We start from the raw sequence: 24,999 nt of genomic DNA on the forward strand, positions 1-24,999 counted from the left end.
CATAATTTCTAAATTTGACTTGATAAAGTTTATATACATTTATTTCCATAAAGGTTTAATATCTGGAATCAATTTTATTGAAGACTGTTGTAGAATAAAATCCAGATTTATTACTACCAAGAGTAATGACAGATTCTGACTAATTCTAGTTACTGTAGCATTTTATTCATTGCCATGTGAAGTGAAATTTATTAAAACAGAAAAAAGAAATAAATCTTGTCATGAAGTAAATCTGGAATATTTCAAAAGGAAATTGCCATATTGGTTGTATGGAAATCCTTTATAAATGATGATATAAATACCTGTTCAATCTGGTAATTTATATTCAGCTATATGTTTCAGGAAATTTAAATTCAATGGCTAGAATATGCTAAAAGAAAGGAGAAGGGTAATAAGAACAGCATTTGCAATGACTTAATCTAGGCATATAGACTGTGACATATGTTCCAGCAAGGTAATTAATGAATCTACCCCAAACACTGTAGTGTCAACAGTCATGCTTTGACTGAACCTGGCTATTACATAGTTTTATTGAAACTTAGCAGTTGTCAAGGTCATAGGTCAAAAGGCATTGATTAAAAGTCAAGGTGACATAGTCAAATATTAACACAGATGTCATCAGTCAAAAGTCATGGATCAAAGGTCAATGTGACAGAATCAAAATTATCTACCAGTAGTACTTTAAAAAAGAGCAAGTGGTGAATGTTCATCTTTGCAATAAATGAGAGTACAAATGCAGTGAAAGGTAGAATGGTTAACATTTCAATAATGAATGTCCAGAACAAATTGGTAGGAACAAAGATGAATTGGAATTCGACTTAAAACAGACAGCCCTCCATAAACACATAATTATATGGGTTATTCAGCTCTGGTTAATAACTTAGATGTGCGTCCAGAGGATAAACAAAGTAAATAGATCATAGACACAGATGTTGCTTGTATGTAAACATGGCTGATGTGCTAAAAGCTGTCCATATTGTTTGTCAATAGAAACAATTAATCAATTTAGAGGCATAGTGTATGACTTGTAATGGGCATGTGGACTGGATGTGATGGATTGGTCAAAATGAACATGATACCTTTATATAAACATGGCATTTCATAAAAGCTGTTCAAGATTATTGGATTGAATTGAAAGATTGGGTTACTTGGATCTTAGGAAGAAATTTGGAGTGTATCTTATTGGATAAATACATAATTACACAACATATTGGGATGCATTTTAACATAATTTTTGTGCTGAAAACATTGAAACTGTTTGTCTAAAGAATCAGTTACTTACATTATGGGCATAGTGTATATATTATGTGATTGGGCCTGTGGATTGGAATCATTGGACTGGTCAATTTCAATATGTGCACAAAACATACTTGGCATCATATATATGATCATCGGATTAGTTCAATTGAGAACAAACCACAATGAATTGATACTGATGGAATATCCAGTAAGCAAATTTTGGATTGTGTCCATGGGATAGATAAAGTGAGCAGTTGTTAAGCAGTCAAGTTCATATTCTGGCTAAGATTGGGCATGTGGATGGAACATTTGCTGTGATATATTTATTGAGAGTAGAGCCATATTTCACACTACATATTTTCCTATGAAGAAAACCAAACATCTAGTCCAGAATAAGTTGTGAAAGATTTCTCCTCTACAGTACAGTCACAGATGTGACATACGTGTTTGTCATTAGTATTAGAGATGTAACCCTGATTTTGTCATTATCAACATCTGAATGGTTTGACTTTGGTAAATGATAGCACATTGAACATACAGAATATAGACCTATATTGACATAAAGAAATGAACAAATCATATGGGTATAGAGCATACCCTATTATTTTGCCAAAGTCACTGCCATGTTACTGCAGGGGTCAACAACTTTATCAATGATTTTATAATTGTACATGACACAGAGTGGTGACAAGCTTACATGAACATGACGCAGAGTGCTGACAAGCTTACACAAACATGACACAGAGTGGTGACAAGCTTACAAAAACATGACACAGAGTGGTGGCAAGCTTACAAAAACATGACACAGAGTGGCACATGACGCAGAGTGGTGACAAGCTTACACGAACATGACACACAGTGGTGACAAGCTTACAAAAACATGACACAGAATGGTGACAAGCTTACACGAACATGACACTGAGTGGTGACAAGCTTACACGAACTGTACTCCCTCCATTGTATCAACTCCAAAATCGCCATTTCTTAAAAATTACCAGTCTTATTTTGAAGTTATGTTGGAACCCTTTAATCTCTAACTATCATCAAAACATAACTAGTACAACCTGTGCCTATTGAGAAGACATTAATGTTATTATGAGATAACAATCTCCCATGATATCAATCCTACATAAGATCTAATCTTCTGAGTGATCTTTTATAAAGATAGTTTTCTATCTTAAGTGTGTTCTACTAAAACCTTGATTTAAAAGTAAGCTGTCACACTTTATGTCTTTTGAATAGCATTTATATAATTATATATATCTGTGAGATAGGAAATGCTAGAAATTCTGTTAGTAGGTCATATAGAAATGGTTCTACTGATTGTTCATCTGTAAATCAGGGGAGGAAGGAGGTCTTTTGTTTAAAGGAGGGAGGAAATAGAAATAATAGCTGAGCCAAGCGAGGTGTAAAACTTTTTGAGGTATATACACACAAGGTGTAAAACTTGAGGTATATACACAGGAGTACCAATCTTATTACATTACAAATTTCAATACGCTGTACACATGTTTATTAGCAGCATTAAAATCAAATTTATAGGAATATAAACAGTGTAAAAAACTAGATTTCATTCAAAACAAATTCTGTTGAGGGGGGTGGGGGGTGGGGTTGGTCTATGCCCGGCATGCCTTCCTTTGAATCCATACACTTATGAAAATGTTGAAAAAAGCATGTCTTGTAAATTGGGAAAGATTTTTATTTCCATAGGATATGTGGGCTCAATCATTTTATGCATTTTATTTTTTTATATCAGTAACACTCTAAAAGTTTGTAAGAACTGGTATACCACTGCTTCAAGTACATGTAGGACTGTAGTCATATTATGTCTTTTAAAAAGCACTTTTTCCATGAATATAAAGAGGGAAATCTAAATTTTTGTTCCTGTTTTTTTGTAGGTTAACATGATCATATGAGATAGATAGTCATGAACTAGTTTTATATTTGGGAAGGAAATGTTAACATTTAAAAAGCCATTGTTGATTTTTTTTTAGATATATTGATTTAAGGTCATCAATACATAAATGTAGGATATTGACATCCTATACATGTAAGATATCTGGAAAAAAAAAGAATGGCTATAAACTGTTCTGTTGGAAATGATGTACATAGTTCTGAAGTGACTTTTTTTTTTAATACAATAGAGCAATGTTTAAGGAGTCTCTCATGCATCCTGTTGGTCTAAACATGAACTATGGCCATACTTTTTAAATAAAGTGGTTATTTGAGTACAAGTAGCTCTGTCACTCATAGGGCAACGCCTATAATTAAGATGAAATACTCTCAAACACTCATTTTCCTTGAAAGGCAGAAAATGATTTCAATGCCAAGTGATAGATACATGTATAAGAAAGGATCTTTATATTCCAACATACACTCCCTGCATTACATATATCTTCAGAATTGCACCATTTCCCCATCGGGGAAAATACATATTAAGTGTAAGTGTGTGTAAGAATCAGGCAAAATGGGAAAAATCAGAAACATGCATGTCAAAACCCCACCGATCTGACAATGCAATATCAGTTAAGGATACTTTCTCTATTTGAAAAGACTATTCTTTAATCTTTGCATCGCTGTCTTTGCTCCGAAATTTTTCAATAGAATCTAAGAAAAATGAGGTTTTTGACAGAGTTATTCGCCTTTGAAATGTTAATTTTCTGTGCATTTCAATGAAATTGGGCCAGCATGATACAGAAAATCTTGTCTGTTTTCCTTGATTCTGATGATGAAAATAGTCAAATAAACTATCAAAATGGTGGGGTTTTTTTTTCATGCCATGTTTCACCCACTGCCTGATTCTTACAGGGACTGACACTTAAAAACTGGTTGAAATAAGCTTAGAATGGACCAATTCAGAAACTGTTTGGAATTCCGGGATTGCTAATTTTCATAACATCGTTGATTGGTTGAGACATATTTTACAAGTATGCTCCGATGACTCATTTACAAGGACGGAGGTTGAATTTCTGAATTGGCCAATTGGTAAATTAGTATGAAAGTTGTGAAAATTTCGCCCTAGTAACCCATCATTCAACACTTTTAGCTAAGGACCAGCTTGTACAGCAACATTATCAGAATCATGTCTTTGCATTTAATGTATATCAGTTTTTACGTGCATAACCATCTTCTGATGTTAACAAGATATTAGATACATGTAACCAGAATTGGTTTACAGATCATAAAAAAGATCATAAAAGATTGGGAAAAAAAAATCACTGAGGATTAATGTAACTGCTGTCAATTTAATGTTTAAACTATCATAGTTTGATGAATCTATGGGATCATTATCAATTGTCTTATCTTTTTTAGCTTGGATTATTATTATGTTATAATCCATAAACTTGCTGACTCTTTTTCATACCTTTTGTAAACCAAAGATTGATGGGATATGGTAAACTTAATGTCTGTATGTCTGTTTACCTATCCTTTCAAAATACATAATTATACCCTTACTGAACGAGTGGGTGGTATATTGGAATCACCTTGTCTGTCTAACCAAATTTTTGTCACAATTATCTCATCTGCCAATGGATTGATTTCAAATTTGTTGTGTGGCTTCTTAGAGATTATAGCATATGTTGTAAGCAATTTTGGTTGCTTACAATATTGAATTCCTGTAACAGTGGGGTATGCATAGCACTACAACTCGTGCAGTCTCATGTTTCTTTAAGTTTTCATGGCCGTTGAAACAGGAGTTGGATTGGGTATAGATATGTCCACTTGTGTAATTTATGAAAAATTAAACTCCTAAAATACAAAAAGCACCAGGATTGCCCAAACTGTTCAAATTTAAATTTTAAAAGAATTAACATCTTACATACAGCCCTGATATTAGCACTATAGTTTGACTATAAGCTAAGAAGTCTTAAGTATGGTTTAATGTTGACAATCTAGTGCACTGATTTAACAATTACCTGATGTACAGATGAGGCTTAGAACCACAATAGAATGTGAGGCCCTTTTGCCAAGCATTTTACAGGTTGAAATTGAATCAGTTTATCAAAGCGTGTTTTTTTTTTTTTATCAAAAAAACAATTTTAATTGAAAGCTAGTGACATCCTGGCAACTTCAAAATAGTTGAGTTCACAGAAATAGTCATGTTTTCAGTGTGAAAGTATATTACTGTAAAAATGATGTCGATGCATTTTGCCTGTTCAAAAGGAACAAATGAGGTATAAAATTTGTTATTTTTTATATTAATCTACTAAACTTTGCTAAATTATATAAGGTTTTGTTTGTTTGTTGGGGTTTAACATCCGAGCAGCAATATTTCAGCTATATTCAGACGATGAACATGAAATTGATGATAAAATGAACATGAAATGATGATGAAATGAAAAAGGGATGGGAAACAAGGACAATGGGGTTGACAAATTTTGATTGCCACTGGAAATAGGGAGAGGTGAGTAGGTTCGGGCAATTTAGCCTCCTGTGGCAGAGCCCTATGGTTCCTACTCCGGGAGAATACTACAGTAGGGTTCTTTAACATGCAAGGAACGTGGCATCTTTCCCAACACGGTGCACCACTATGGTTTGCGGTCAGGTTTTTCGTATAATAGCCTGACAACCCCAGCATGTAACACGCCAGGGGTACCCCATTCCACCACCTGGGGCACACATCCCTGTTGCTCTGTGGGTAGAGCGCCCTAGCCCCCGGCTAAGGTTCTGAGCACTATTTAGTCACCTTTTACGACAAGCTTAGCACTACTGCAGGCCTATTCTTTTAACACCCGGACCTGCACAGGGCTATATAAGGAAACTCAGTAGAAGTTAGACAGACAAGCTAACATGAGTATGTTTAGCAGCTAAGAATCATGCAAAATGTGATTCATGGTTGAAAAGCCTACCTATTTTAATTTTTGAAATTTTGTTTGAAATATTATAGTAAACAGAAACTAACATTTGGCTTTTCATATAACCCTTGCTCATAGGAGATAAAAATTATATAGAATGCCCTGTAGAATTCCAAATTAAGGGAGATAACTGTAAATGACACTAACATACAATAGAAACTTTTGGATAGATAATGTGGATTATCTCCTAAGAGCAGACAGGTTGGAATGAATAATTATACATTTCATCATATAGATCTATAAAGCAACTTAATAACAAAAATAAAAATATGTGGACTTTTTTAGGTGTATCACATTTTTCAGAATTTGCATGATTCTTATAAAGACTGCTACTTAAATGCAGTAAAATCTGCCTAAACTGAACCTCTTTTGAACTTTGAAATAAGTTAAGTTTAGTCTGGTGATCTGTTGAAAAAAGTTCAAAGTTCATTAAACTTGATGTTAAATATTGAAAAAAAATTGTCTGGTTTTGACAGGTTTTCTGATTATTTAGGATTTGATTAAGACAGGTTTTACTGTACATCCTAGACTACTGCCTTTCTGTAATCTTTTGATCTGGTTCATCCATGTCATTATCACTACTGGGTGACGAGGATGACGTAATATCAGTCTAATCTTCAGTCTTAAAGAATTCCTATGTCAACCCAAAAACACAGGAAAAAATAAGGATATTAACATATAAATGTCTTGGTTTGATGAAGATAAATCAGATTTTGATGAAACTTAACATGCCCTACACCTTACACTGTCACTGTTTATTACTTGATGAAGCAGATTAGTCACAGTATACAGATGTTGTGGAGACAATGGTACTTTTCCTTTCTGTTGCCTGTGTTGTGCCGTTACAGATTATTTTAGAACCTCTTGAAAGTGACATCATAATTAAGGTCTTATCAAATATCATGTTCTATAACAAAGGTTGGAAATTGATTTATCTCCATTTAAATGAGTTTTGTTTATTAGTTATATTAATGAGTGTGTATTGGTTTTGTAAGGAAGTGATTAGAGAGACAAACTAATTATCTCTCTTCGTGAACTTAGTACTTAAAGTAATTACCAGAAGACTGCATCTTTTTTTCTTTTCCTATTTATCTTGAACTTTTTTAGAGAACCTAATCAATTGTTATAGGAAAAAATATCTTTTGGTTCTTTTTTTGGTGATGGATTAAAATATACCGGTAAACTGTATACATGCTGAGGGGATAGTATGCAGGCCCTTTTAACTCAAATCCTGCATAAACCTGAATATTTTTATAAACCAATCATTTTTGGCCAATCTTCATATAGTGAAAATCAGGTTATAGTATGGTGAATGTTGGTCAGGTTGGAAGTACGTGGCTGGTAACACTTTTGTCAACAACTATTTATTGCCACCTCTTGATATTTGGTATCCAGTATCAGGCACTGTACATGTCCCATATTATAGGATCTGATTTCAGACCTATTGGACATCTACTTCCTATTTAAAGAAATTCAGGCATTTTCTGTCTTTGACCCATTTTTTAAAAATTGTTATACATTTTTCTACATGAGTAAAGTAAACACTTGCTCAAATCAAACAAATTCTTAGTTATCAGTCTTTATGAAAATCAGAGAAGAGCTGATTCATGTGTGTCAAAAACCCACCGAACTGAGTTTTATTTCTTGTTCAGAAACAGTTCCTGATCACATAACCAGTCTTAGTTTTTCATTTAGATAAATATTATATAAATTGTACATGAAATTTGCACTTTGCGAGAGTTATTGTTCTTGATTTGGTTACATTTGGTTGATTTTAGTAGGAGATGAATGTATGATTTTCTAAAATGTGCAGATCTGAATACAGAAATCTGACTGTAGAAATGATTATTATTATGCGAAAGTATAGCATATATAGACTGAAAAGGCATCGTTTATTTGGTAGGTTTTTCTTCACCATAAATCACTTTACCATTGGCAGTGTCTGAATTTTTTGTGGACTGGTACTGAAATTCTGAAGAGGTACAGTACCTGAACCGATCCATGCAACAAAAATTGTGATCAGTTATCGATCACAGATCTGTTTCCGATCATATATCGATCCGTCAAACGGATCGGTTGAACCGGTGATCGCATCATGTGACCACAGAGCAGTTAATATATTTTACGGTTTCCATTGTCTCCTTTGTCAATTTTATTCATATTTACATTATGCAATAGATTTAAATATATAATTTTGCAAATTTACTTTACATAAGTTCTATTTTTAACAGATTATTCGTCATTTTACATAACAAAACTGCAATCAGATCAGTCACAGGTCATCAGTTATTGATCCATCAGCGATCAATCAGTCAGCGGTCATCGATCCGTCAAAGCGTTGCGTGGATCGGTTCAAGGACTGTACCATTTGGTTTGGATAGGTTTTGTTGTACTTGTATATGATTTTTCTAATGTTTACTTAAGAAACATCTGTATTCTCATGACTTTATGGCTTGTATCAAGTGATAAGATGATGCAAAGTTATCTCCCCTTCCATCATTGTGTCAATTTAGTCAGAATCACAACATCCTGTAATTTAAACCTGGAGGATAGACCCTGTCAAATCACTTCTTTCCTTAGCCATGCAAAGTAAAGCGTGACTTTATTCAACCTTGAATATATTTTATTACTGAGAGTGTTCTCTTGACTTTCATCTCATTTTAAGTGATAAAATGATACTAAGTTATCTCCTCTTTCATCAGTGTGTCATCCTGTAAATTTAACCTGGAAGCTAGAAGCTGTCAAACCACCACTTTCCTGTACTCGTTGACTTGATTTTGCCTTGGTTTAACTCCTACCAAGAAAGATATTGAAACAGTTTTATTGTATTTGCAGTGTTTCTGGGTTTCCACTTTCCAGTCATTATACTTTTATTTTACATTTCTTTTATTTAAATCTTACGTCATTTTACATTACAAAACTGCGATCAGATCGGTCACCGGTCATCAGTCATCGATCTGTCAACGGTCATCGATCTGTCAACGGTCATCGATCCGTCAAATCGTTGTGACGACTCTACGATACACTGCTCCTTTGGATCAAATTGATACAGGGAAGATAATGTAAAGGGTCTGAATAATTCTATATATATAGCCTACCTGGCTGAGTGGTTTAGGGCGCTGGACTTTATGCAGGTGGTGTTCTCATAGATGTAGCAGCGGTACAAGTTCGAGTCCTGTGGAGGGAACGACCAAAAATTTGCATCGCAAATTTGATGGTTCTTACATCGCTTGGAATATTTAGAGACCCAAATATTATGCTGTCATCTTCTCTGTCTTTCAAACATGTGGCTTCTGCTTAAACATTTATTAACCTATTTATAGTTACGCTTATTGTTGAATTTTCCCATCACTGTCCCTGGTTAGTGGAGGGTTTAACCTGTTTAACATGTTTAACCCCGCCACATTCACACCAGCCATGAACCTGTAGTCCAGTAGTTTTCATTGTTTTTTTATGTTCATTATTATTCATTTTTCTTTTTTCTATAGATTAGGTCAATTTTTTCTTTTATTTTAAGGCCTTTTTACAGTTTGCTTTATATTTTTGGTTTTAACCATCCTTGTAAACCATGTGTTGACCTGCTGAAATTTAAATGTTGGCTGTTGGATAATTGTCTCATTAGCAATCATAACACATCTACATATGCTTAGCCTATGGTCAGAGTTCTGCTTGCATAAAGTAGCCTATGGTCAGTGTTCTGCTTGCATAAAGTAGCCTATGGTCAGAGTTCTGCTTGCATAAAGTAGCCTAAGGTCAGAGTTCTGCTTGCATAAAGTAGCCTATGGTCAGAGTTCTGCTTGCATAAAGTAGCCTATGGTCAGAGTTCTGCTTGCATAAAGTAGCCTATGGTCAGAGTTCTGCTTGCATAAAGTAGCCTATGGTCAGAGTTCTGCTTGCATAAAGTAGCCTAAGGTCAGAGTTCTGCTTGCATAAAGTAGCCTAAGGTCAGAGTTCTGCTTGCATAAAGTAGCCTATGGTCAGAGTTCTGCTTGCATAAAACTGGAGTTGATTCTGCCCCCTGACATATGGTACATTGATGAATTCTTATACACTGAGCCAAACAACCCCTTTTAATGATTGAAGATCAGAAGTTTAATGCTCTTTTTTTAACTGTTTTAATGATAATCTCATATTTTACTGTTGGTGTCAGATGATAAAGTTATCTGGTAACCGTTCATCTGCTTGAAATCTTATTTTCATCCTGCTTTATGTACTCTCTTGGTATAAAAATTACAGCTGTTCCCGAGATCTTCACTATAGGCCTCTTGTAAGCAAAGTGTAAAATTTGGTCAGTGTGAGCTCCATTTTCATAGATACATACTTTAGTTGAAGCTTTGTTTGAAGTAGATTTATGGGTAAAAATATCATAAAGCCTGTAAAGCCACAAAATATAGGCTTAAAAAGATCAGGATTAGATGGGAATAAGCACCATTTATCACATGTAAACTGAAAATATCTCATTAAAACAACAAAATATATTTATTGATATATTAAAGTATTAAAAACTAGCCTCTTGAAACTCTGTAAATCATTATTTTTTAAAAATGCCTTTTCTTACAATTTTACTGAAAAGGTACGTTACATACGATCACATGACACTACACATACACATGTAGGGGGTACCGGTACTTATCAAGCATATACGTATGTAACCTTGGGCGGATACAAGATTTTAGGTTAGGGGAGATTTAAATACAATTTAAGGCTGAGCAAAGCCAGGCGAGAACATTTTTTGGTGGTAAATTTTTTAAAAAGTCAAGATTACACACAAATAAAAATTCCCATTGTTTTATGGGAGGATTCTATGGCCATATCTTTACTTGGTCCCATGCCTGGTACAGTACTAATACGACTTGCTACAAGTCACTCTCTGGAATGAATATCTTGTTTTTAGTTTGTACTGAATCCTCTCTATGGTAGATGTGGAGAGAGGAACTTGTCAACCTTACAATTTTACTGACTAGTGGTCAGGATGTCTAAGTTAACTCCCCTAATAAAATTACATCTAACATTTGTGGACTTTCTAGCTCATGGCCAGGTTTCATAAAAAATTCTCAAATTGAGATTTTCCTCAATTCCTTGAATTTTTCTCATATCTTCAATTTCAAGCAATCTGATATTTGAGTTGAGGAAGGATTTGAGGAAAATCTCAGTTTGAGATCTTTTATGGAACCTGGCCCATATCTCTCTCATAGTAAAACTGTTTATAGAAACTTTAATAAATGGAAAGAAAATCAGAAAGAGACTTGAAGCAAGTCCTTACTGCTAATGAAACCTGCACTCCAACATGTACACCTTGTTCAAAGGCTAAGAAAGCAATCTCAGTAAAATACCCTATCAATATTGTAGATGTAATGGCTGGTGTCCAATGATAATTAAAATATCAGATGTAAAGTTATCACATAGCCCTTCATCAACCAGTCATCTCAGATGAAATCTGATTTCTAACTTGTGATGTTAAACCCTAAGGGACAAGATTCTAGACCACTTACATGCCTTGATTCTACACAGTTCAAAAAGTGATGTTTTTTACCCCTTTTCTGAATGAGGAATATTCTGTTTTGATTTTGTATGTCTGTCTGTCTGTCTGTCACAATGTTTTGTATCAGTTTTCTCTACAACTAGGTCTCCTTTAGATTTGTTACAAGTACCTCTTGATTTTTTGTTTTTATCAACTGTGAAAGTTCTTTAATTCACGGAAACCAATTTTCATGGATTAGGGAAGAAGCACAAGTTTGTAGAGTCTTAAATGTGTGGTCTTGAGGTTTTCAGTATACACTTCAGTGGAAATCTCCTTTTCGTTGGAAACTAATTTTGCAGTTAGGTCTACCCACGAAAACCACAAAAAGTGGTACCCCACGAACAATAATACTTTCACAGTATCTGATACCATCACTACTATCTACTGCTATCTGACAATAATTAGTAGATTTGCTTTCTAAGAGAAATATGCTATCAATATTTTTTTTAATTATTCTTAAATTTAAAGAGAGATACTTATAGCTAGTCTACTTCACGTTGACCAATGGGAGTTTGACAAATTGAAAAAAAAGGGGGGAGCAGAACAGGTGTATTGTGTGCTCTAGCACTGCTGTTTATTTACTAAGAAGTGGCTAAAATATCAGCTGGTAGATTAAGATAACATTACCTTCCTTTTCTATTATATTGTATGATGTAGGCAATAGTATAATGCAGCTTAAATGATTTCATGGCCCACACAATAGGTTTGCAAGTACCGTTCTGCATAAGATACATGCACACAGAAAAAAATTGAGATAATAATCAACAACATCTCTCATCTTTCTATACACCCAGATTTTTTTTTTTTTTTTTTTTTTTTATGAAAGTCACATTTGTGAAAAAGATACATCGTACTTTGGAAAGTAATGGAAGTTTTTAAATATTGACTTATCATCCTCTGCATTATTCTTAGATGGACCTGTACTTTTTAAAATTCAATGTTGTCACCTTACCTTTCATCTTCATGCCATCTAAGATTAAATCTGACTTTTTCTCTTTAATGTAAGTCATAAGTATATCTTAGGGCATGATGGATGACTTCATTGTTCAGGGATTAACTGTAAAATAAACTTTTCTGAATGGTGTTGGTGGGCTTGAATTCTTTAGGGACTTAAAAAGAATTGCTCATAATAGAAGTCTGATTAATCAGTGTTCAATATTTTCATTATATTTAACAAGGCGGTTAGTTAGTGGAGAAGTTATTAGGGTTATGGAAAAAGAGAATGATAGAATGTAAGCTTAGAAAAAAAACAGTATAAACCAAAAAATTAATCATACACATATAGGGTATGAAAGTCTTGTTCTAGTTTCAGTTTCTTTACTGGAATTTCCTATGTAGAACGTATTGAAATCCGAATACCGATCTGCATTTTATTGTTTACTTCAGGGTTCTCGAAATGCTGTATAACAATGTAAAATCTTCTATTATCTGTTTTTTTTCTTAATACCTTTATCATGTAGAAATAGATATTTGTCTTTTTTTACATAAAAAGATGTTTTGCCCTTAACACTGAACTCAATGCTCTCTAAATGACAAATACCCATGCTTTTGAATGGTAGCCTAGGACCCATTCTCGTGAAATTAAGGGGTCACATGATGAGACTTACATACCCTATAGGCAGCTAGAGCCAACTGTACAGTTGTGGGGTATAGAGAATTTTAATGTTAGTTCTGGTATATTGTTGCCTTACATTATACTGTATTTTTTAATAAAACCAACCATACATATTAAGGATCTATGGGATGTGATATCTGTTTCAATATAAATGTGACATTCAGTATGTGTTTTTTATACCCTTTCACAAAGTTTAGGAGGTATATACTGGGTAGAAATCACTGTTAGTATCTATGCCTGCCTGTAATTTTGTCTGTGAAAATATCACAGAGCATACTATTTTTTGCATTTTGGGGAAATGTTTTGTCATATTGGTCATTCCTGAAAATGGAGATAATCCAACTTTTTTAAAATTTTAAATCTCATAAGCACAATTCCAATTAAACCAAAGTAATTAATGAATTTTTCTGAAAGGTAAGGATTGTAGATGAAATTTAGGAAGATAGTTATCGTATGATACCTGTTAAAGGGAAATAATCCATTTCAAGTATTCAATATGATTTAAGGAGATAGACCTATGGTAAGAGACATAACTCTTGAAATCAGAGATATGTTTGTAAGCCAGCATTCCACAGTTTAGTTTAGTTTCACACGTATGGCTAGGGATGAAAAATGACATAAATGGAAACCGGTGGTTGCTATAGTGATTAAAAATGAAGAATCTATTGTCTGAAAAAAGGTGACTTTTAAAAGTATTTTGCAATTTTTTATATATTTTCAATGTTGAAGGGGCTTTTTTTCAATGACAATTTGACTTCATTGTGAAAGTGAAAGTAAGTCAATTTTTTACCATGCTAAATTTAATAAGTGGATTACAAAGTGAAATAGCTCAAAATCTAACCGGCGATTCCCATATGAGGAAGGGATTTTCGAAGGAAAAAGTTTGAACAGTTTCAGGGGATGAAATAAAAATGACAGATATTTTGCGGGAAATTTGATTTTAAACCTGATTTTATGAACTTTTTTGCAAATTTTCCATATTTTTGCATGGTTTCTATGGTAACCCTATATGCTGTGGGTAATTTTTTCCAGAAAATTTTTACTGCATTCTGAGGGCCTTGGCTTGAGCTATTTCTAGATATATAGATTTACATATGCTTGACAATTTTTTAAAGTGATGAATGTTACAAAGCATCAGATTACAAGCCCAAAATTAGGCAGTTCAACAATACTGTGGAGTGCTGGCTAACATATTAAATTTCACCAAACCCTATCAAGCTTTCATTTGAAACAGAATGGAATCGATCCAAGTTACTTTGATGCTTACATATACATGAGATTGATGTAAAATGCTGAATACAAATGTTCTAATGATTTGTAAGAGTTGTGTCCCTTACCCAAGTGGTGCTTGTTTACAGTGTATTTCTAGTTTCTACATCTGCTTTTTGTTCATTATGTAATATAGATACCTTGGGCTGTTCCAGGTCAGTAAGGTCAGAAGCTTTTCTTAATTTGTAGTATCAAACTATTTTCAAACATTTAATGTAAATAAATATACAAGATTAAAGCTTTATCCTTATTGTCTCAGGTCTGATACTTAAAGCTGTGAAAAAATAACATTTCATAATGAAACAGCTTCCTACTGTTGTGAAAAATATTCAAGATTTGTCTAGGCATAAACTATGATAAACACTGCTGATTTCTTTCTTCTCACTGATTTTTCTATAAAGATCTACCTAATACCTGGACACATGAAGTTTTGATCACAAATATCTCATCATAGAATAGGATGATTGTAGAATTTGTCATTTATCTAATGTCTCCTGAAAATACAAACGTATCCCTAGTATAGGAATAACTTTACTTTTGTAAGAATCAAAGAAAAACTTTCTATTAAAACTAAATAGAACAGAACAAAGCATATCTTTATTGTCAATGCATTGAATGACATAGTCTTTGTTATAGCTCATGGTCAGTAAATGAGACACTTCAGTGTTTTTTATATCCCTGACTTTTTATGTCTGTCTGTCTGGTAACTCAAAAACACAAGCAGGAATGGGGTAGCAAATTAAAAGGTTATTCTAAAATTATTTTACTGATTTTAATGGTAATTTTTATGTTTGTCTTCATTCATCCTAGTTGTTTACAGTCAGATTTTTTGCATCAATGATATGGGATTACCTGGTATTCTAAAAGAACAGAAAAAAATTGGAAATGGATATTTCATGCGCTTTACCAGTAGTTTAAACATATTTTATTGAAAAATAACACACATTTTGAAAATAAAATTTACAATATGCAATTTATGAAAAAAATCAATAGGATTTGGCCAACTCCCTCTTTAATAGTCAAAAAGTATAAAGTGTGTTTTGAATCGACAATTAATGGCTCACAAAATGATTTTAAAGTTCCCTTACAAAGCAACCAAATTTTGCGCAAATTAAAGAGTTATCTCCCTTTTTTCAATGAATTTCAATGCTTTCTTCTTAATTTATTTCTCTTTTATCTTTGCAATTAATCAAAACCAACATTCAGCTTTTAGGAAGGATGCATTTTTGATATGAAATATTCACTGCCTGGTTTTGCCTGTACACCCTTTTAAAAGCTAAGGTAATCATGTAAAAATGAAAAAGTAAATGATAGCAAAAAAACTTTTCTTTATATTTGATCTCAGGTCTTAAAAAATATACTACTACAATAAATTAAAATTAAATTAAGATTCTTTACCTTTTTCTGTAATTAATCACAGATGAAGTTCTGAGTGTCTTAACAAACTTCTTCCTAAATTACTTTTCAATTTCTTTCTAATAGTAAACAAAGTAATTTCCTCATTATAGAAACACAAAGGATTGAACAGCAACAATTTCTTGAATGAAATTCATCTCTGTTACATAACTCAAACTAATTAGTTCTGTGCAAAAAAATGCTGAAATTGGATTCTACGGTTTGTCATGGATGGTTTCTAAGATATCTTTACCATTTTCTTAATTTCTAAAAAGATGACTATCTAAGCATACCACCTATTACAATTTAATAGTTAACTAATTATATTAGCAACTGGTTGTCTGAATTTGTCAAATTACTTAATGGCGTGGTCTAAAACTGGGTCAGTCTTTAATTTTTAGTGCTACTGATTTTTTGCTTTGTAAATGTTTGATAGTTAGATATTGAAACAAATTTTCAGTGAAAGAGAAATATTGTTTATTTTACTAATGTTACACAGGCAAAATTATTTCACATGATTTTCACACGAATTTCACACAATTTTCACCTGAATTGAGAAAATAAACTAAATGTGACAGAGTTCATGTGAAATTCTGGTGAATAGCGCCTTCATGTTAAATTCACATGAAATTTGTGTTAAATGAATTTCATGTGAAAATCATGTTAACTTAATGTGACGCTCAATTATAGTGTGTAATATTAAACTGAGAAGTTTCTTTCTAGTTACAGTGAAACCTGTCTAAAAAAAAAACTCCTTTCACACAAAAGAATTTGATGGGTTTAGGCAGGTGGTTAGTTTATAAAGTTTTAAGTACAAGTTCTTATAAAATTCAGACACTGCCAGTGGTAAAGTGATTCTTGATGTAGAAAAACCCACCAAACAAAATGCTTTTTCAATCTACATATGCCATAATTTAACATAACAATAGTCTTCCTGTATTCAGATCTATATTTTTGAGAAATTTATACATTCATTTCTCACTATAATCAAACCAATCGAACCAAGTCAAGAACAATAACTCTTGCAGAGTACCAAATTATACTAAAGGACAACAACCCAAATGAAAAAATAAAACTGATTATGTGATTAGTAACTGTTCCTAACCTAGTAATAAAATTAAATGTGAGTTTGGTGGGTTTTTGACATGCATGAATTGTCTCCTGCCTGATTTTTACAAAGATTAATAGAGTTCAGATATTGTCTGGTTTAAACAGGTTTATGGATGATTCAGGGTTTTGTTTAGACAGGTTTCAATGTATGTCAGAATAATATACTGTATAGATATAACGAGAATAGGTATGGAGTATTTGTCAAAGAGACAACAAATCCATCTGGATGAAATTGTCAGCCCAAGGCCACCAGACGTTCTTCAATGAACAAGGAAATCCTCATACCACAGGGCAGGCTACTGGCCCCAAAACATCATTATACACAGATACAGTATAGGAGTTGTCCCAATATACTCAAGTAACATAAAAAATAAACTAAAGGTGAAAATGAAACAAGACATACAGAGGCCAGAAATTCCTGACTTGGGACAGGCACAAATGAAGGTGCGGGGTTAAAGTACTTTGGTTTGATCAAATTGTATTGTATTGATAATTTGAGGTCTATTATCCGTATATGTTTATGACAAACTCTAAAATAAGGTCCTGCTTTGTCTGAAAATTATATATTTTGGAATTGTAATGTGTATTGCTACATTGCACAGGCATCGCCAATGTTTTACCATATTAAACTCTGAAGTTAGGTCTTACTTTACCTGAAAGTTTAACCATATGATTTTTTGTAATTTTTTTTGCCTTCTTGCCTGGCACTGCAAATATTTAGGCCATGTCAAATTTTACAGTATGCCTAAGTTTTTATAGCTCCTCAGTTGTATAAATAAAAATAAAACCATGATAAATATCTTGATGAAGATAGATATATATGCAAGTTAATTGGGATTGGATTTTAATTGCCACAAAAAATGAAATAAAAAATGGAACATGTCATTGGTTACACCACAAGAAAGTGTTGAAGAGAAATTGATAGGGCAAAACATTGATAGGATGGATTGATGAGGAATGGGGTTTCATCCATCAGATGTAACCCATAAGACAAGAAAAAAACTGAAGTGTTTGAATTATACAACTGTTTGACAGACAGTTGAAAAGATAATTTTGTTAAGTTTGATAATTTTAATTTGATCTGGAGATATATATCTCTCTGTGAAAGTTATTAGACACTGGTTCACCAGAATTTTACAACATGGGGGTTGCTTTAGGTTTTATCATAGGTTTTTGAATGAAATAATTTTGATCCATGAAAAATTGTAGAATGGGCAAGTACTACATGTGCTATGAACTTGCATTGAAACCTGAAAATTTGGTACATTTATTGATTATTTTTCACTGTCATATGAGAAAACTCCTTCTTATGAAACATTTGGCATGGATGGAAACACCTTTTTATAGATACCTCTGATATTTAGAACATATTTTAGAGTATGCCAAAATGTGAAATTCTAAATATTAGTTTAACACATCTTGAAGTAGATAGCTAAAGCAGATCTATGGTAATTGGGGTTCATCTTAATTGCTACAAAAACATGAAGTTCTTGGGGATAAAAAAATAAACAAGTCATTAAAATAGCACAAGAAAAGTAAAAACAGGAGATACGAACAGCAAAAACTGGAAGAAAAATGACAAACATGTAAGAACCATAGGTAAGATGGATGTGAAATACTGTTTAATCCATCATATGTAATATATTTTAGTCACTGAGTGACTTTGGCTTTGTCTATTATAAACACTTACCTGACAAAAAATAGTGATTTTTTTTTTTGGAAGTATTACTATTTATGTTGAATAATTGGCATTTCTGTATGTATTTTAAAAACAAGTACTATCTTTAAAAAAGATAGCCAAGCAGTAAAATTTGTTCTTTTTACTTATAATTTTCATCAGGAAATATTGCAATGCACGCAATTTCAATTTCCTTTTTCGAACCCCACTAAGCTATCAGTATTTGGCCTATCTGGAAACAGCATTTTGATCAGGTGACTTGCGTTTCCATGGAAGAGCGTCTTTAAGGTCAAAGGGTAAAAAGCGAAACTATACCGACTGCATCAGAAAAAATGAGGTCTTTGACTTTGTTGATTGTTCGATATAATTTTATATTGACTGGGTATGGTGGGAATCGTAAGTTTATTTTTCCCAAGGTACAACTATTGCCTGAGGGTTAGCCTAATGCAGTAGTTGTAACTGGTGGGGGGTGGGGGTGGGAGGGGGGAACAAATCAACCTGTCGACTTCGTACTGTCCATTATGTTTCTGTCATTTGACTGAAATTTGAAATCTCTGGGCTCAATATTGAATAACTATGAATGCTGAGAATTCTGAATGGAGTGTTAAAAACCTAGACAATTCAGTAACTGCAGTGAAAATGCTGTGAAATATAATTACACTTGTGGTCAAATAGTTTCGGTGAAGGTTTTTGTTTGTTTGCTGGAGTTTAACGTCCGAGCAGCAATATTTCAGCTATATTCAGACGATTTCGGTGAAGGCATTAGTTAGGAAACTATTGACAGGTCAGTATTTTTTTGTTATGCAACTCATCATAATTGTTGAACTAATCACATAAATTTTGTAATGGAAAAGTATACTGTGGTATAAGAATCATACCTGTTATCCTTTGGAACAGTTTATTCTACCCATTGACAATAATTTCATTTGGGAAATTGTTACTGGGCATGTGAAAGTCATTTTTTTATGGAAAGTTTCAATTATTTAGTCATTTTCACAGAAAATATAGTCATTTTAACCAAAACTCTCCTACAAATCTGACATATTTTCATTGGAGATTCTACATTTTTCTATTGCTACAAGACTTAATTATGTACATACATGTACTTCTACAGAAAACAAAAACAAAGAGAAAGTGATTCAACGAGAAAGATTTGACAAAAAATGTAGACAAGATGTCTTACAAAGAGTGTACAATCCATTACTTGTAATGTATTGTTTATTGTCAATGACTAATGTTAAGTTTACAGACAGATCAGTGGTCCATTTTAAAAAAAAGTTGTAAGTGTGAAAATGAACGTAATTGATGACATCACAAAGCTACTTTTATTATGATGTCATAACAATGGCTTTATTGTGAAATTAATCACTGATGTATAGTCCTAAAGTATTTTAAGCAATTTTAAGGGGTTACCATTTGTATATTATTTACTTACACAGTGATTTTTTTTTTTTTTTTTTTGGGGGGGGCTAACTTCAATGCCCTAACATTGTGATTTATTGTTATAATGGAAGAGGGATTCAAATTGTGATAGATTTTCTAGGTCCTGAACCTTCCATTTCTGATCAAGGGCTTTTGACAATTCTATTTATTCTCATCTTGAATCATCAATTCTTTTAACTTGGAAAAGTCTAGGACCTTCCACTCATGAAAGCAAATTTGAGCCTTTGATGGAAGCAAGGATTACCTTAGCAACTAGGTGCAGAAATTATGAAAAAGATATCCATGATCGATCGTTAAGATATTTCATCATAATAATTAAATGTAAGTGATGTGTACTATAATCAAAACAATTGATGTAAGTACCATTCTTTGTAAGAATCAGGCAATGAGTGGCACATCATTTTTCCCAATATAATAGTTTTTGCCTAAAATACTGTAAATGTATTAATTTTCACTGATTCTATCAAATGAACATATTCACAGGTATCAATTTTCACGGTTAAAAAAATGATTAGTGTTATATGATGTCAAAATTCCATTTCACTGATACTATTTTTCCCTGTTTTCAGTCCACCACCAAAATAGCAAAAATTAGTACATCTTGAAAACAACCAAAAATGTATTCAGGTTTATGCTGAAGCATCTCTGATGTAGATAAATTTTTACTGCTTATATAGGGAAAAAAGTTTTTTTTTAACTGAATTTGACAAATCAATATCTAAAAAGGAAAACTTTTCAATTTTTTGGAGGTTATGAGGTATAAATACTTAGATCATGCAATAATTTTTTTTTTCATGTGCCACACTTTACATACATTTTGCCCGATACTTAGACAGAGAAGTACTTATGTTTTAGTATAATATGCTATAAACATGATGGAGAATGAGCCTTCATATTATGAAGTTAGATATTAGTTTTTTATCTGTTGATTGTTATTGAAATCAGTTTGCTATTAAATTAAAATTTTTGGGAAAGATGCCAATAAATTTGAATCGTACAGTGTACCTTATTTTAGACTCTTGCTGTGAACATGATTTTTTAGATTATATTTGATTTTAAGTTTGGAGATATCACCAAAGTCAGTGAAATTGATTGTTAGAAAACAAAATTTGGAAAGAGTACTTAAAAGATATGGCTTGATATCACCCATTTTGTATCCCTTTCAGATATCAATCAATTACTTTGAAAAGAGAAACTGTTATACAAGCATATCTTGTAGACAGGGGGTTCAGGTGGTTTTGACAAAAAAAAGTGTTAAAAACAGTTAATACCGAGCATTAAATTGACTAAACACTACTAAAATCTGATAAAATTCTTCCAAATAACCCCCCTATAAACTCCCCTAAAAAAATTCTGGCTAGGGGCCAGGGAAAATTACAAAGCAGCTAAACTTTTATTTTAAATTTTGAAGCTAAGGGTTTTGAAAATTGAATCTCAAAATTAGATAACCGGTAAATGGTCTGAATAACAAAAAACAATTCAGTTTAGATGACAAATTTTGATATTTATTCAAGGATGTAACCACTTGTTTTTTTTCCTGATTAAAATTTATGTGGAATCAAAAAAAATAATTTGTTTGGAAAATTTTATTGTGTTGATGGAAATAATTACTCATGTGGAAGAATGCAGTTAGATTAATGTGCGTACATATCTTACACATGATAATAGAAATTTGATAAAATTCTCTGTAATATGTCCTTGAACCAATCCACGCAACAATTTGAGGTATCGATGACCGTTGACTGATTGATTGCTGACTTATCTATCACTGATGACCGGTGACCGATCTGATCAGAGTTTTGTTGTGTAAAATGTAAAATAAAAGTATAAATTGATGTTTAAATCTATATCATTTTGTAAATATGTGTACAATTGACAAAGAAAACAACAAAAAATCCGTAAAATAGTTGACTGCTCTTTGTTCACGTGATATGATCACCAGTTAAGGGACCGGTTTGACGGATCAATGACTGACCAGAAACTGATCAGTGATCGATGATCGATCGCAATTTTTGTTGCACCGATTGGTTCAGGTACTGTAAAATGAATACCTTGGGGAAAATGGAACCACAACTCTTCATTATTAAAATTGTGCACTCTTGTTTATTGAACTGCTTTAATTTCATGTAATCTGTACTGTTTTGTTATTTAAGTGATTGTATAAATGCTTTTTAAGTACAGCTCCACCAAAAAATCATGCAAAAAATATATGATTAGGGATTGTTACCTTTTACACAGAAATATTTTACCTAAAAACCCTTCAGAATTGCTGTTACCTAACAGAGTGTATTGTCAAAGATTTAAGTGTCTTAGGAAAAATATCTCAGTACTTTTAAGTACTTTGTAACCCTACAGCATTTTTTGTGCCTGTCCAAAATCTGGAATTTGTGGCCTCTGTATGTCTTCAAAGTTTTGTTTTGACCTTTAGTTTATTTTTATGTGACTTGACTATGTAGGGGTAACTCCTATGCTGTACCTGTGTATAATGATGTTTTGGGGCCAGCTGCAGCTTGCCCTGTGGTATGAGAGTTTCCTTGTTGTTCATTGAAGACCGACTGGTGGTCTTGGGATGACATTTTCATCCCAGTGGGGTTGTTTTCTCTTTGACGTATTCACCAAGCTTATTCTTGTTACCAGGGATTGAAAGTCTAACAAATATGTCTAGATTAATTACCACTGCATGACTTTTAAAAAGAGTTGTACTTAAATGCACTCAAATTGAATTATGCAGTCTGGACCAGTTTACTTAATGTTATATATAATGTCATTATTTTAGTTTTGTGCATGTTCTTGTTAACATATTTTCATCTTATCTTGATTAATGTACAAAATCTTCACCTACTATTGTGTTCAGATAGAAATGTACTATTAATTTGTGATCAAGTGTAAGGACACTGCACACCAACCAGTTTGGATGCTCTGAAGGTCAAGGTAACAACTTTTCAAGGGAATTTGAGGGATATTTTCAACCCTTGAGCAATCAAATCATCACTTGAATGCCCATTATTAATTGACCTTAAAATAAAGGTGAAGTCGGTTTATGGTTCATATTACATTTACATTCAAGAGTTATGGCCCTTTTTTACTTGTTGTGGAAACAGTTACACCAGGTCAGCCTTCTTTACTTTTCTAATTGTTTGCTTATTTTTATTATTATAATTTTTTTTTGATAATATTACTTTTATAACATTATACATATTTTATAAAATTTTCAACCTTAAAATGTTCCCTTCAAGCAAAATTTCTAAAACATATGGGAACCAGCCCACCTCTCTGTCTTTCTGTACATTCATCTGTCCATATTATTTGTAATCTTAACTCCTCCTAAACTGCCTCAGGGATTTTGATGAAATTATCAATGTTCACAAAGGAATTTAATTACTGTTGGGGGGGAGGCAAAGGGAGATAATCTAATTTAAGGGTTTTTCACTCCATTCACTTTGTTAGCTTGCTCACAGTATTTCTTGTTTCAAAGGATCATTTCAGGTTATATATTTTTCTCATAATTCATGACTTGCTTATCAACTTGACACCATTTAAAATTATATAACCTTTCTTCTCATAATAACAGGCGTTAACAACAATGTATCATATTATTGTCTTATCACATAAAAAATACAATTGAACAAGAGTTACTGCCCTTGACTTTTTAAGTATTTTGAAGCAGGGCTTGTCACGATTAAGTATTGTCTAGCCCTTATTCCTGTTTCAGATATAGATGATGTCTATTACATAATTAAGGTCTTAAATGCTACAAAACAGGCTTTTTGGTTAATGATTTTTTTTTTTGGATTTAAAGAGAAGTACTGATAATCTTTTAACATGTGATTGTTGTGAGAATTAAAGATAACAGGGAAAATTATAACACAATTAAAACAGATAGATATACTTCTATTGAGTGAAAGAAAAATTAGATTTAACAAAGATAAAATCAGGCAAGACATTTGAACAAAAATGTTCTTGGGAACGAAAACAAATGTTAAAGACATAGAACTTGTTACACATCACACTACTGAACCACTTTGAAACACTGACTATTTTTTAATATAAGTTTAATGGGTTTTTACATGAGTGAAGATTAAAGATTAGGTTACCTCTATTTGTTCAACATGTCATCATTTTCCTTTCCTCTTTCATCTACCATGGACATGACCTTTTATGAGCAGCTCGGAGGGTGTTTCTAGGAAAGCAGATGAAACTAACCCTACTGGTGCACCTGGTCCATGCTCCGAGAAATATGATCATTTGTTACTTAATTTCATATTATGTTGTGATGTCACAATTGTCACATGTTTCACATGGCTGAAAATAGGAATATTCTTGTCTCTAAAGTGAGAAAAAAAGATTTCACATGGCTAAAAATAGGAATATCATTGTCTCTCAAAGTGAGATAAACAGATTTCATATGGCTAAAAATAGGAATATCCTTGTCTCTAAAGTGAGACAAAAAGATTTCATATGGCTAAAAATAGGAATATCCTTGTTTCTAAAATGAGACAAAAAGATTTCACATGGCTAAAAATAGGAATATCCTTGTTTCTAAAATGAGACAAAAAGATTTCACATGGCTAAAAATAGGAATATCCTTGTCTCTAAAGTGAGACAAAAAGATTTCACATGGCTAAAAATAGGAATATCATTGTCTCTCAAAGTGAGATAAACAGATTTCATATGGCTAAAAATAGGAATATCCTTGTTTCTAAAATGAGACAAAAAGATTTCACATGGCTAAAAATAGGAATATCCTTGTCTCTCAAAGTGAGACAAACAGATTTCACATGTGTAAAAATAGGAATATCCTTGTCTTTCCAAGTGAGACAAAAAGATTTCATATGGCTAAAAATTGGTGTTTCCTTGTCTCTAAAGTGAGAAA

General features: G+C 32.6%; 1 protein-coding gene across 15 annotated transcripts in view; it reads left to right on the forward strand.

The window, feature by feature from the left end:
• Nucleotides 1-24,999, forward strand: part of LOC148598375 (solute carrier organic anion transporter family member 4A1-like) — a 102,892-nt gene that overhangs the window by 58,252 nt on the left and 19,641 nt on the right. The window lies entirely within an intron of this gene.

The sequence above is a fragment of the Perna viridis genome, chromosome 14 (assembly GCF_037379345.1).
Source record: "Perna viridis isolate PV_CMFRI_1.1 ecotype Kerala chromosome 14, ASM3737934v1, whole genome shotgun sequence".
Taxonomy (NCBI): domain Eukaryota; kingdom Metazoa; phylum Mollusca; class Bivalvia; order Mytilida; family Mytilidae; genus Perna; species Perna viridis.